The 13,953-nt window shown below is 42.7% G+C and overlaps 1 long non-coding RNA gene across 4 annotated transcripts in view; it reads right to left on the bottom strand.

Moving 5' to 3' along the window:
• The window catches only part of LOC123801728 (uncharacterized), a 36,952-nt gene extending 25,325 nt beyond the window's left edge, over positions 1–11,627 (bottom strand). Inside the window, exons 1-2 of one of the 4 annotated variants that reach the window (XR_015727912.1) lie at positions 10,940–11,619; positions 7,619–9,053 (exon numbers count right to left, since the gene is read on the bottom strand). This is a non-coding gene — a long non-coding RNA (uncharacterized LOC123801728). Of the gene's footprint in view, positions 1–7,618 lie in introns of all 4 variants that reach the window. The other 3 variants (XR_006782327.2, XR_015727911.1, XR_015727913.1) reach the window with 3 other exon arrangements.
• Positions 11,628–13,953: the final 2,326 nt, after the last annotated feature.

The following is a 13,953-nucleotide window of genomic DNA, read 5'->3' as shown; positions in this document are numbered from 1 at the left end:
GAAGGGGTGCCGAAAATTTGAAGAAATAACAGCTGAAAACTTCCCAAATCTGGAGAAGGAAACAGATATCCATATCCAGGAGGTATAGAAATCCTCCAACAAAATCAACCAAAGGAAGTCCATATCAAGACACACAGTAATTAAAATGGCAAAAAGTACTGATAAACAAAAAAATTTAATAGCAGCAAGAGAAAACCAGACCGTTATATACAAGGGAAAGCCCATAAGGCTATCAAGGGATTTTTCAGCAGAAACTTTGCAGGCCAGAAGGAAGCAGGATATATTCAAAGTGCTAAAAGAGAAAAATCTGCACCCAAAGAATACTCTATCTAGCAAGGCTATCATTTAGAATAGGAGAGAGAAAGAGTTTCTTAGACAAACAAAAACCTAAAGGAATTAATAACCACTAAGCTAGCCCTACAAGAAATACTAAAGGAGATTCTTCGAGTGGAAAGGAAAGGCCATAAGTGAGAGTATGAAAACTAGGAATAACAAAAGCAGTATTAGTTTTTACCTGTAAAAAAAAATCCATCAAGAGATTTACTGTATAAAAGGATGTAAAATATGTCACCATATACCTAAAACATGGGGGACAGAGGAGTAAAGAATGGGTTCAAACATAAACAACCATCAACTTAATATACACCGCTATATGCAGAAGATGTGTATGCAGACCTAACTGTAACCACAAATCAAAAACCAGCAATAACTATGCAAAGAATCAAAAGGGAACCCAAGCATATGACTAAAGAAAACCAGCAAACCATGAAAGAAAGCAAGAGAAAGAACAGAGAAAAACTACAAAAACAACCACAAAACAAGAAACAAAATGGCAATAAATACATATCTGTCAACAATTACTTTGAATGTAAATGGACTACATTCCAATCAAAAGACATAGATTGACAGAATGGATTAAAAAAAAAAAAAAACAAGACCCATTTATATTCTGCCTACAAGAGACTCATTTCAGACCTAAGATACATGCAGACTGAAATTGATGAGATGGGAAAATATTTATTATGCAAAAGGATGCCAAAAGAAAGCTGGAGTAGTAATATTATATCAGACAAAAAAGACTATATCTTAAAATTTTATTTATTTGTCAGAGAGAGAGTGAGAGAGCACACAAGCAGGGAGAACAGCAGGCAGAGGGAGAAGCAGGCTCCCCACTGAGTGAGGAGCCCAATGTGGGACCCAATCCCAGGACCCTGGGATCATGACCTGAGCAGAAGGCTGACACTTAACCAACTGAACCACACAGGCATCCCCAAAAAAGACTTAAGCAAAAAGGCTGTAACAAAGGGACAGAGAAGGATACTATATAATCATAAATGGTACAATTCAACAAGATATAACATTTGTAAACATTTATACACCCAATATGGGAGCACCCAAATACATAAAGCAGCTAATAACATAAAGGAAGTCAACAATAGTAATACAATAATAGTAGGGGACTTTAGCACCCCACTTATATCAATGGAGACATCATCCTAACAGAGAAACAAGGAAACAGTGGTTTTGAATGATGCACTGACCAGATGGATTTAACAGATATATTCAGAACATTCCATCCTAAAACAGAATACACATTCTTTTCAAGTGCATATGGAACAATCTCCAGAATACATCACATATTAGGCCATTCAATTCAAATTAGGCCAACAAATTCAAAAAGATCAAAGTCAAACCATGCAACTTTTTTTTTACCACAACGCTATGAAACTAGAAATAACTACAAGAAAAAATCCGGAAAAAAACCCACAAATACATGGAGGTTAAATACTACTAAACAACAAATGGGTCAATAAATAAGTAAATAGAGACAAATAGAATATGAAAACACAATGGTCCAAAATCTTTGGGATGTAGCAAAAGCTATTCTATGAGGGAAGTTTGTAGCAAAAAGGCCTATCTCAAGAAACAGGAAAAATGTCAAACAACCTAACTTTACACCTAAAGAAGCTAGAAAAAGAGGAACAAAGTCCAAAACTAGCAGAAGGAAGGAAAAAATAAGGATTAGAACAGAAATAAATGAAAGAGAAATTAAAAAAAAAATAGAACAGATCAAAGAAACCAAAAGCTAGTTCTTTGAAAATATCAACAAAATTTGATACACTTTTGACCAGACTCAGTAAAAAGAAAGAGAGAACTAGAGAGAGAGGGAGAGGGGACCCAAATAAATAAAATCAGAAATGAAGGAAGAAAAATAACACCTCAGAAATACAAAAGATTGTAAGAGAATGTTATGGAAAATGATATGTTAACAAATTGGACATCCTAGAAGAAACAAATTCCTAGAAACAGAACCTCCCTAAACTGAATCAGGAAGAAACAGAACACTTGAGCAGACTGATGACTAGCAATGAAATCAAATCAGTATCCAAAAACTCCCAATAAACAAAATTTCAGGATGAGATGCCTTCACAGGTCAATTCTACCAAACATTTAAAGAAGAGTTAATACCTATTCTTCTCAAACTACTCCGAAAATAGAAAAGGAAGGGAAAGCTTCCAAATTCATTCTAACAGCCAGCATTACCCTAATAACAAAACCAGATAAAGACACTACAAAGTAAACTATACAAATGTTTGTTGGATTTGGTTTGCTAATATTTTGAGCATTTTCCATATATGTTTATCATAGAATTATGGAAGCAACCAAGCATCCATCAAGAGATGAACCAATAAAAAAGTGGTATGTATACAGAATGGATTATCCAGTCATAAAAAAATGAAATCTTGCCATTTGCAACAGGGATGGAACTACAGAGTATATTGCTAAACAGATTAAGTCAGTCAGAGAAAGACAAGTACTGTATGATTTCCACACTCATGTGTGGAATTTAAGAAACAAAACAGAGGCACAAAAGAAAAAGAGACAAACCAAGAAACAGACCCTTAACTACAGAGAACAAACTGATGGTTACCAGAGGGGAGGAGGTGGGGGATGGGTGAAGTGGGGGATGGAGCACTGAGTAATGTATGGAACTGCTGAACCACTTTATTGTACACCTGCAACTAATATAACACTGTCTGTTAACTGTACTGGAATTAAAATAAAAAACTTTAAAAATCCACCAGGAGAGCTTGAGAAATCTGGATTAGCTGTGATGGTATCACAAACATAAAATCAGATCAGGGGACACATTTCACAGGAAAACCAATACAGGAATGGGCTAAGAAACAAGGCATCATGTGGAATTTCTAATGACCATACAACCCACCTGTCTCTGGATCAGTTCAAATGTGTATGAAAGTTTGGACTAAAATGATGCAGAAGGCAGCAAGATCTCTAAACCATAAATACAGAAAGGTGGGAAAACTTCCTATTGAATTAATATTGCAGACATCCACGGAGATAGGAATTAGCACTAACAACACCCAGAATCAAAACTAATCTAATTAAAAAACATAATCATATGGAGTACTGCAGAAATTATAGCATCTGCCCCCACACACACACGCACAAAGTCTACTGGTTGACCAAAGAAGAAAGAATATTACACCAAACTAAGGAAAATAACAAAGCCTCTATAAAAATTTCAGGCATGGAGAACACCATGTTTTACTGTATCAACACTAGATGCCTAATATTTAGCCTACCATGATGCAGGATGATTAAGCTCAGGGCAACACTGGCAATAATTATGGCCCAATATTGGCATAAACTATAAATCTCCTTGAGTGGCAAGAAAAATAGCTACAAAGAATTATAAATTTATAGGACACGATCTTAATTTTGCAGGCATGAATTATCTATGATTAACCCCATAAATTTTACTATGTGGGTCAGTGCAGCACGCTACCTACTGGCCATGCTATTTTGCTTACTGCTGACTATTGGATACCATACGCACTGTAGCTTTGGATACTTTCCTGACATCTCCAGCAATGGTGGCCATGCCCTCAGTACAAAATAGAATGCCACATTCTGCTCCGGAGACTATCCCAGGGTCTGTGACATCGCTTTCTCCTCCACAGATTACCACCCCACTCACACCTTATGGTAAATGAGGACTCAATGTCACCAGCATGACCAAATCAACCTTTCCACACTTCCCCTTTGCTACAAAGCACCATGTACTCACTGTGAAACCTTCAATCAATGGAGAAACTAAATACCTAGGGAAATTGATTTAAAAAAAAAAAAAAAACCAGTGGAAACTTCCACTTTAATCTCCACTAGAATCAATGAGGATCCCAAACAACATCCCCTATTAGAAGCTGACTTGAAGGAGAAAGATTGGCCTGAACCACTATCTCTTGGTATCATAAACCACTGTATGTAGGGGCCCCCTGGGTGGCTCAGTTGGTTAAAAATCTATCTTTGGCTCAGGACACCATCCCAGGACCCTGGGATCAAGCCCCACATCTTCTCTTAGGCTTCCTGCTCAGTGGGGAGTCTGCTTCTCTCTCTCCTTCTGCCCCTCCCTGTGTTTGTGCTTTCTCTCTGCTCTCTCTTAAATAAATAGATAAAATCTTGAAAAAAAAAAAAAGAAAGAAAGAAAGAAAAGAAAACCCAGCTCACAATGTATATACCAAGGCAACCAGGTACTGACTTTTGTAGTTTTTATCTTACTAAATTGAGTGTAGCACTGGACCCATGCCAGAGATTCTGAAAATACATCAATTTAATTCCTTGCTTACTTTGTGTAGTAACACTTTATTTTATAAAAGCAACTGCTGAATACCTAGAATAGGCAATTATACTTGTAAATATAAATTAGCCAAAAAATTGATCATTTACTATACTTTCAACTTATACTGTTTAAACCATAGTCACCTAATAGAAAACAAAGAATGCATTCATGCACGCTATGTCCAGACTTTAGAAGAACAGAGACCACCTTGTAAGGTCTACAGAGGACACATAGGGAACAGCATACAACATATCATTATCCTTGGTGGTACACATCAGGCTTCGCTCTCACCCCACAATTTCTACTCTAAGAATATGGGAACTTACGTTAAGAAAACCTCTCATGATCATAATGGAAGCTGTACTAGTGCCTACATTTTGCAATGTACAGAACTTTCAACTGAGATATGGATCCCCAAGTTGTGCTCAGTTTTATTGATCGTTGTTTATGCCCAATTTACAAACTATGCCATAAACAGATTTGCTAAGGAAGGAACCCCCCCTCCCCCAGTTCTTTGCTGGACCAGTAAGAGGCTTAGGTGAAAGAACAATGGCAGCTACTTTTCTCAGTTCCAAATTGATCAAATCACATTAAGCTTTAACGTTTTTGAAATCAAGCAATCCCAATTTAACACACATTAACGGCAGCTTTGTCATCCGTGGGTATATAGATGGATAAAATTAGCAATAGATTACAAAACACAAATGAATTTCACACAGAAGGAAATAGAGCAATAAGAATGTGACAGAAAGCAGTTTGAGAAAATGCTAAAAATAACAATACTAAAAATGACATAAAAGACGTTTATATGTACCTTGTCAATTTCTGGAGTTAAGATGGATTGTTATTTAGAAGACTCTTGGAACAGCTACAATCTTGAGGCAACACTAGTCATCTCACATAACAGAGAACCCAACCAGAAGTAGATACCAGATATCCCAATGTCTGATTTCTTGGGCAACTGTGAAATTCGAATACTGGCACATAAGGGGGGAGAAGGACACTGGATTACCTCACTTTCATGGTTTTCCATTGTCAAAAAGGAGAGTGGTGCCTCCAAGCCACAGAAGGCCTTTCCATGATTTAAAAAAAAAAAAAAAAAAAAAAAGAACAACAACAACAACAAAAGAACATGTTTTAGGACTTATTTATTTTAGAGAGAAAACATGAGCAGGGTTTGGGGCAGAGGGAGAGAGAGAGAATCCTCAGGTCGACTCCCTGCTAAGCATGGAGCTTGACACGGGGGTTGATCCCAGGCCCCTGAGATCATGATTTGAGCCAAAAATCAAGAGTCAGCTGCTTAAGTGACTGAGCCACCCTGGTGCCCTGAAGGAAAGCATGTTCTTAAGGAAGCATTGGTGGAATGGAACACAAATACCTTTATGACTGCTAGACCTTGGATAAACCAATAATGCAAGGACCTATGACTATGGCCTTGATGCCTTCTCAACCAGTTACAAATGAAAAATTGGACCAGGATACTATGTTCTAAGCCAATCCTCACCCTCACCTGTTGGAGTCAAGGGGAAAATAAGGAACACAACACGATGGGATGTGTAAAAATAGAACAGGCAATAAATATGACAAAAGCAAAAAGATATTATTTGAGGTCAACAGAAGATAAAGAACCTACTAAAATAACTAGAAATATTTCACATCGAACCTCCTAAAATTAATCCAACAAATTATATTGTATGTTATTGGCTTGTGAAGTTCACAACAGTGAACCAACGTTCAATGCATTGTTGGCAAAGACAAGTCAGTCTTTGAGCATTATGTGTTTTCCACAGCAAACCCGCTATCAGGTGGAATATGCACTTTGTGTAGGTTAGGTTTGGCATGAGGCAGATGGCAGGTACCCCAACAGCTTGCCCCTGTGACAAGGCCTCACTCGGCATTGGCCTGTTTCAGCTTCCCGGCTCCCCCGACAGCTCTGCCCAGCACTAGCAGTCTGCACTCTGTCCGCCACCCTGGGCAGCAGGCCACATCCACAGCCACCTGCATTACCTCAAGAGGAATGGGAGCCCACCCTTTCACGATCACCCTGAAGTTGTGGCTGAGATAGCCAAGGGAGTCCTCATGTGTCCTTACTGTTGGCTGGGGTCCCAGGCCTCTGTGACAGCCACGACTCCCAGGTGTCTCTTACAGGGGGGTACCTCAGCAGCCACCCCATCTGGCCCCGGGAAGGCAGGCCAGACTCCCCCAGCTCTGCCTTCAGGGGAAGCACACACACTTGTGCAGACCAGGGTTTGGTATCAGGCGGGCACCAGGAACTTCCAATAGCCCCCTCCTATGACCCGGCCTTGCCCGACACCACCCTGTTCCAGGTCCTGGCCACCCTGGCAGCTTGCACGTTCTGCGCCTTGTCAGCCAGTCCTGGGCGGCTGGGGCACTCCCGTCCTGTGGAACTCCTGCTACACCAACACCTTCTGAACGGCCTCAGGGTAGAGAGAACCCTCCCTCCAAAAATATTTCAGATGCCGCAGCAGTAATTCCCCATTTGGCCTGGATTCCCGATGAGGTCCAGAACAGCTTCAGCAATCGAGGCTCCCCAGGGTCTGTTCCTGAAGGACACCCTAGCTAGTCCTCCCAGCCCTGCCCCAGCAGCACAGTCCAGATCCCTCCAGTTTGACATTCTGGAGGAATATGTGCATTTGCGTATGTTGGCGTTTGGAATGGGGCACCTTCTTTGTACCTCCAATAGCCCCCTCGCATCACCCAGCTGCTCCAAAGACTTGCCCCGTTCCGGGTGCCTGCCTACCCTGACCCAGCCAGCTAGCCTTGCACCGCCGGGGCCTCCAGCGGTGAGGAGCGGGGGCCACCCGCAACCACTTGCTCCGATGTCAGGCTCGAAGCATCATCAAATACAGAGAGGGAAGGTAGTAGCAGTCAGAAAGATTTTCCTGGTTTGTAGTTTGAAGGTCTCTGCTGATCTTTTTGAATGGCCCATAGAGCAAAAGGCATGAAAATTACCTTGATGTGATCTACTGTGCCGGTTTTCCTGAAGGTGACATCGAGTCATTCATATCCAGTTTGCAGGGCTTCAAGGAAAAAAAAAAAACAGAATAAATGAGAATTAAAACAGACTAAGTCAAAAGGATGGGAGAAAATTGGAAACGTTGGTTAGAGAGTTGTAGTCAGTCATCAGAAGAATTCAGAATCTAGTCTAGTTTACAGGTAGAAAACAATACCTCAAAGACAATCAACAGAAGTAGAATCTGATATCCACAAAAGTGTTATTGAAACATTTTTCTCTCTCAAGTCCCCCTCATTTTCAAACTTAGCCAAACTAAGACTAACTTGTCTGTAAGTTTACTTTTAATAAATCTGACCCGGTGCTTTACGTAAAGGCAGCAAGTACAGTGACTGATTGTATAGGGTCTTCTAAATCTGCCTTGTTGGAACTTTTCTTTTCTCTTTAGACAGTCAGAGGGGGAGGGCAGAAGGCGAGGGAGAGAATCTTAAGCATGTCCCATGCCCAGCGCAGAGCCCAACAAAGGGCTTGATCTCATGACCCTGAGATGGTGACCTGAGCCAAAATCAAGAGTGGGATCCTTACGGGACAGAGCCACCCAGGTGCCCCTGCTGCAACTTTTCATAAGGAATCTTCGAATTGAACTTTCAATAGCTTCTCGAGGCTAAGAAGCCTGGAGAAACACTTACCATCAGACTTTGCCTGCAATACCAAGAAGTTTGGGTTACCTCCTCTTTTCTTGAGGTCCCCAAGATATCCTGGGGTTCTAGTACTGGCAATGAAGTTGACCTTCCTTACTTACCTGATAAGCAAAGTGTCAGGCTGATATTTCCAAGGGGCTTTACTGGCTCCATAAAGTCAACCTCAGTTCCTTAAAGCTGTCTCGTCCTATCTGAGTCTATGCATGTTTCCCTCACATATGACATTCCAGTCAAAGCCTTCGTAATATAACCAGTGTTTCCAACTGCATCCTGTTACAAGAACAGATTCTTATTGAATTGATGCAAATAAATATACTGCCATGAAAATATAAGAAGACCCACTGAGAGTTTCCACATTCTGAGGGGATCCGGTAGGGAAAAAGAACACAAAGGTTTCAATTCTGCTTACAGAAGCAGAATTTACCGAAATGCTATAAATCAATTAGCTTAAGAGAAAAAAAGTTTCTTTAAGTCTGGATATAAAACTTTTAAAAGTCAATGTTTCTAACCAAAAGTCATAATTATATTATTTCTCCTCCTCAGTTTACTCACTCACGTGTAATTCTTGTTTTGCTTGAATCCAGTTTTTCCATTAATTCTGGAGTTTTTACTTAAAGATCTTAAAGTTCTCAGAAATCTATATTCTAGAGTCCTTTTCATGAATTTCCTTGAAGATGAAGCATATTTGTAGTAACACTTTTATAAAAGCATCTGAATAAAAGTATAAAGCTGTCTGTAAATGATAAAAGAGTTAAAAATGGCAATGGTTAAAAATTTGATTAGAGTTCACACAATGCAATCAAGAAGGAAATTTGGTTATTTCTGTGACACACAGCCATTCAAGATATTAAGCAGAATTATAAGAGATAACACAATTACATATAAAATCTAAGCAACTTCATACAATTTCTGGATTATTTTAACACTTTAGAGAGTTGCAAGACAAAGATAGCTGTTTTTAATTTCCACAAAGTAGTGGATTACAACCTGAATAGCAAGGGACTCACCTGCCTTTGTAAATCAAACTTGCTTCTTTATATCAGGGAGATTTATAACTAAAATGGGAATCAATACTTATGCCTTTGAAAAGTCTGTACGAACCCTTTTTTTTTTTTTTTTTAAACACAAAGCCTCTTTCTGAGTACACAATTTAACCTTGGCTTCTATTAGCCCCTGAACATTGACCTCCTGCTGACCACTTGTAGGAGGGCCTAGGAAACATTGTGGTCATCAGTTTTATCTGTGTGGGTGCGGGGGGTGCGGGGGTGTTGTGGATGGCCGCTAATCTTCCTAATTCCTCTCTAAATTTGGTAGGAACTTCTGAAAGTGGAAGTAAAAGGACTTTTACAGTGTAAAGGATCTGCTGCTGTCCAGAGGACATAAAATTTGTTGTGTGGGTGGTGGGGGTGGGAGTGTCCAGGATACATCTGCAAAGGACACTGCATAGAAATGCCTGATGCTGGCAGGGCCCAATTACGAAGCCCTGGAAAGTCAAGCAAGCCCTACTGTCAGTCTTAGGTGCTTTTGTTCCATGTATTTCCTGGCTTTTGGCATTTACATGAGTAACCTGTGTTCTTTGAACCTAGAGATTAGGCTGCAGGGCTCTGTGTAAATCTTGTAGGGAAAAGGGAAATTAAAACAGGCAGACGGGGCTGGATTTCAAGGAGGAGGATTTACATTGGATGTGGGCAATAATTGTTATCTTAAGTCAAATTACTGTCCTTTCACCTTGACAAGAGAACTTCAAAGGCTAGCCATTATCCTAACAGAATTGAGAATGCTCTGTAAATATTTTTCTTTCAAATATAGCCAATGTAAAGGATTCATCGTCTGGCCACGATGACTAGAACCTTAATCGTCTCGATCGTGACTCAAACCCATAAGCCTTTTTATGGGAAGACCCAAAGGCCTAAGACAGCAAAAGCCTTCACTGCACAAGAAGTAAAGATGGTATAGAGACCCACAATTCCGTGACATGGGGCAGACACTACTCTAAGGAGACTTCTCCAGCAATAACAAAGGTTAAGATGACAAAGGTCCCTTATGGGCTGGGACCTCTTATAACAAATTCCCTTCAGAGTTGGCATGGGCAGACAATGAGAGTACTGCTTATAATAGTCTCAGAACCCCACTAGACTTGATGGGACACCAAGAGGCACTCTTGTAATTGCATCTTTTGGACGGTGGAGACCAGAGAGAATATTCTCACTAGCCACAAACCAAAGCTCTTAGGTTTAAAACAAGACAAAAGGAAAAACCTCCTCTAGCTTTTACACAGAGGCCCCACAGTAAAGGTTGTCTAAACAGACGCAGCTATGATGGTAATTGTGAACCCACCAGTCTGTGAGGTAAACTCAAACAGCAGGCTGATAGGTCCTATGCCTGTGTTCTTTTCTACAGTAATTCTTTTTTTTATGACAAATGACACAAAAGACAAGGACAAAGAAAAACCGGCCATTTCTGGATGGAAATGGATCTCTCAAGCCAAGAGAACTCTACCAACGTCACCAGAGTCCTTAAGGCCAAGGAACTAGTTCCACAGATATTTTCTCCTGCTAACTTAAATTTAGCCCGTGCAGGCTGAGCCCCAGTACGTGATGTGGAGATGACGATTCTTACCTTCTGCCAGCTTCTGTCAGATGTCCCATCGTCTCTCAGCTGCAGCACCGTCCAGCCAGTGAGTGTTTATCCTGCCGACTCTGCCAGCTGTTGCTGAGGAAAAATTATGCTCTCCCCTTCAAGAGTCTTCCAGGTGATCTAAGAATTAAATTGACAAGACACATGGGGCACCTGGGTGGCTCAGTCGGTTAAGCGTCTTCCTTCAGCTCAGGTCACGATCCTGGGGTCCTGGGATTGAATGCTGGATCGGGCTCTCTGCTCAGCAGAGAGTCTGCTTCTCTCTCTCCCTCTGCTGCTCTCCCTGCTTGTACTCTCTCTCTCTCTCTGTCAAATAAATAAATAAAATATAAAAAAATTAAACCGACAAGACACAGATTAACAGGAGAAAAACAAAGTCTAATTCCATGCACAGAGAGGCCTGATATTAACACTGAGATCCAAGGAAACCACCGAGGCGGCAGCCTCGAGGCTTTTTTAGACCTAGAAACAGTGTATCTGTGATGAATTGACAGTACAAAGAAAACTCATATTTGCAAGCTTCAATTTTAAAGAAATTCTATCAGAATTTGAGCTGGGGTAGTAAAATTAGTAAAAGTAACAAAGTGTTTACACAGCCTTCTTAGCTCTGAACTCCTTATCTGCCGATTAAAATTTATCTTACATCCTGGAACAGGGAGGGTACCTTTCACCTGAGAGATTTATTTCCTACTTTCTAGAGACAAAAGGGTCAGAGTGTTATTCTTGCACTGGCTGTGACTTTAATCCAAAATACTATGCTGAAGTGGCACATTTGCGGGCAGCCTGCCTTTTGCCCCCACGTGCATATTTGTGTTAGATTAGGGCTTGGAATTAAACAGATGACTTGGACCTACAATGGCGCACACCACTGACCTGGCCTCTCCAAACACTTGCCCCATTCCAGGTCCCTGGCTACTCTGACCTGCCTATCCCCACCCAGTCCCCACCTTGTCAGCTGGCCTTGGGCGGCAGGTGGCAGTCCAGGCTCCAGTGGTCCAGGAGGACGCCAACCACTGGAAAGGGTGGGAGAAGAATGCTCTGGGAAAATTTTTCTGAGGCCGCAGATTTAAATTGGCAACAGTCAGTCCCCATTTGGACTAGCTGCCAGCAATCAAGGCTCCCAGGTATCCGTAATTGAAGGGTTCCTAGACCATCCTGCCTCACCTGCCCTGGCAAGGCAGTCTGGATACCTCCACTCTGCCCCCAGGGCGAATATGCACATGTGTGTAATTAGCGCTTAGAGTTAGATGCCTTGGACACCCAACAATGCACTCCCATGATCCAGCCTCTGCACAGATTCCTGTTGCAGGTTCCTGCCTACCCTGACCTGAGCAGCTTGAGAATGTGCGGTACACTCACTCCCCGCCAGCCCGCTGAGGGCAGCCAGGGCCCTCCAGGCCAGCGGAGCTAGGGGGAGTCAGAACGACCTGCATCACCACCAGGGCAGAGGATGCCCCCCTCCCCAAAATCTGAGATGGCAGCTTTAAACTTGTGACAGTCCCCATTTGGACTGCTACTTGATGGGGGTCCTGAGCTTACCAGGCATCCAGGTATCCAAGGGTCTCATATTGGAGGAGACCCTGCCCAGGGGGTCCAGCCCCACCTTGGCAAGGAAGTCCACTCTCCTTCAGCTGGCCATAGGCTACAGAGCTGCAGTCCAGGTCTCTCAAGCTCTAGAAAAATCCCAGGCACCCACATGGCCTCATGGTGGAGGGAGTTCACACCAGGAAAGTCTTTCTGAGGTAGATTTAAACAGGTGACAGTCAGTCCCCATTTGGTCTGCCTCCCTGATGGGGTCCCAGGGTTCTCCAGCCATCAAGGCTCCTAGATAGCTCTTCCTGAGGGTACCCTAATCATCCTATGTAGACCCACCCTGGCAAGGTAGGCCAGATTTCTCCAGCCCCACCCTCAGGGGAAATATGCACATTTGTGAAAATTAGCACTTGGAATTAGACACAAGTACTGCCAGTAGCCTGCTCCTGTGACCTGGCCTCTCCCTATGGCTCCTCCGACCTGTGCCACCCACATATGCACGGTCTGCACTCTGTCAGCTAGTCTTAGGCTGCTGAAACTTCTAGGTCTGTTGGGTTGAGGCTGTTCTCCAAAACCTGCATAGCCTCCAGGGTGGCAAGTGCCCACTCCTTATAAATCTTTTCAAGGCTGCAGCTTCAATCTGATGACAGTCTCATTGGGCTGAATACCTTATTGGTCCCTCGCTTCTCCATCCCTTTAAGGGTTCCAGGCATCTGTTATTAGAAGGTACCCTGACCATCCCTCTGTACCCAGCCCTGGCAAGGCAGCTCAGGTCCTTCAGTTCTGTATTCAGGGGGAATATGCACCTTTGTGTAGGTTAAGGCTTGGAATTTGGCAGATGCCCAGTACTCCCGATAGCCCCCTCCTATGAACCGGCCTTGCCCTCCATTGTCAGCCTGCTCAGGCTGTGCATGCTCAAATCACACCCTTCAGGCTGCAAGGGGCACTCCAAGCTATGGAACTCTGCAGAACCCCGACCCCAGAATGAATGGCCTCTGGATGTTGAAAGACGACAATCTGATCATATTTCTAGCGCTCCATTTTAAACTGGGGACTGTTAGTCCCCATTTGGATGGCTGCCTGATAGTGGCTTCCCCAGTAATCAGGGCTTTCCGGTGCTTCTTATTGGAGGGTACCCAGACCATCCCGGCCCAGGCCCACCCTGGCAAGGCAGTCCAGATTTCTCCAGCTCTGTCCTCAGGCAGAATATGTGCATTTGTGTAAGCTGAGCTTAGAATGAGGTAGATGACTTGGAATCCCACCAGACCACTCCTGTGTCTCTCCAGAAACTTGCCTGTTCCAGGTGCCTGGCTCCCCAAATCTGCTGTTTGCACATGGGCAGTACACACCCTGTCAGAGTGCTGCAGGCATCCTGGGTCCTCCAGGCTGGCAGAGCTTGGGACAGTCCCCAAACCTGTATAGTGCCCAAGGTGGAGGAGCCCACCTCCCAGAAATCTTTGTGA

Source organism: Ursus americanus, chromosome 20 (genome assembly GCF_024610735.1).
Source record: "Ursus americanus isolate L20-20 chromosome 20, mUrsAme1.1.p, whole genome shotgun sequence".
Taxonomy (NCBI): Eukaryota; Metazoa; Chordata; class Mammalia; order Carnivora; family Ursidae; genus Ursus; species Ursus americanus.
Note: the sequence above shows the minus strand (reverse complement) of the source record. Positions and strands in the feature narration are given on the sequence as shown.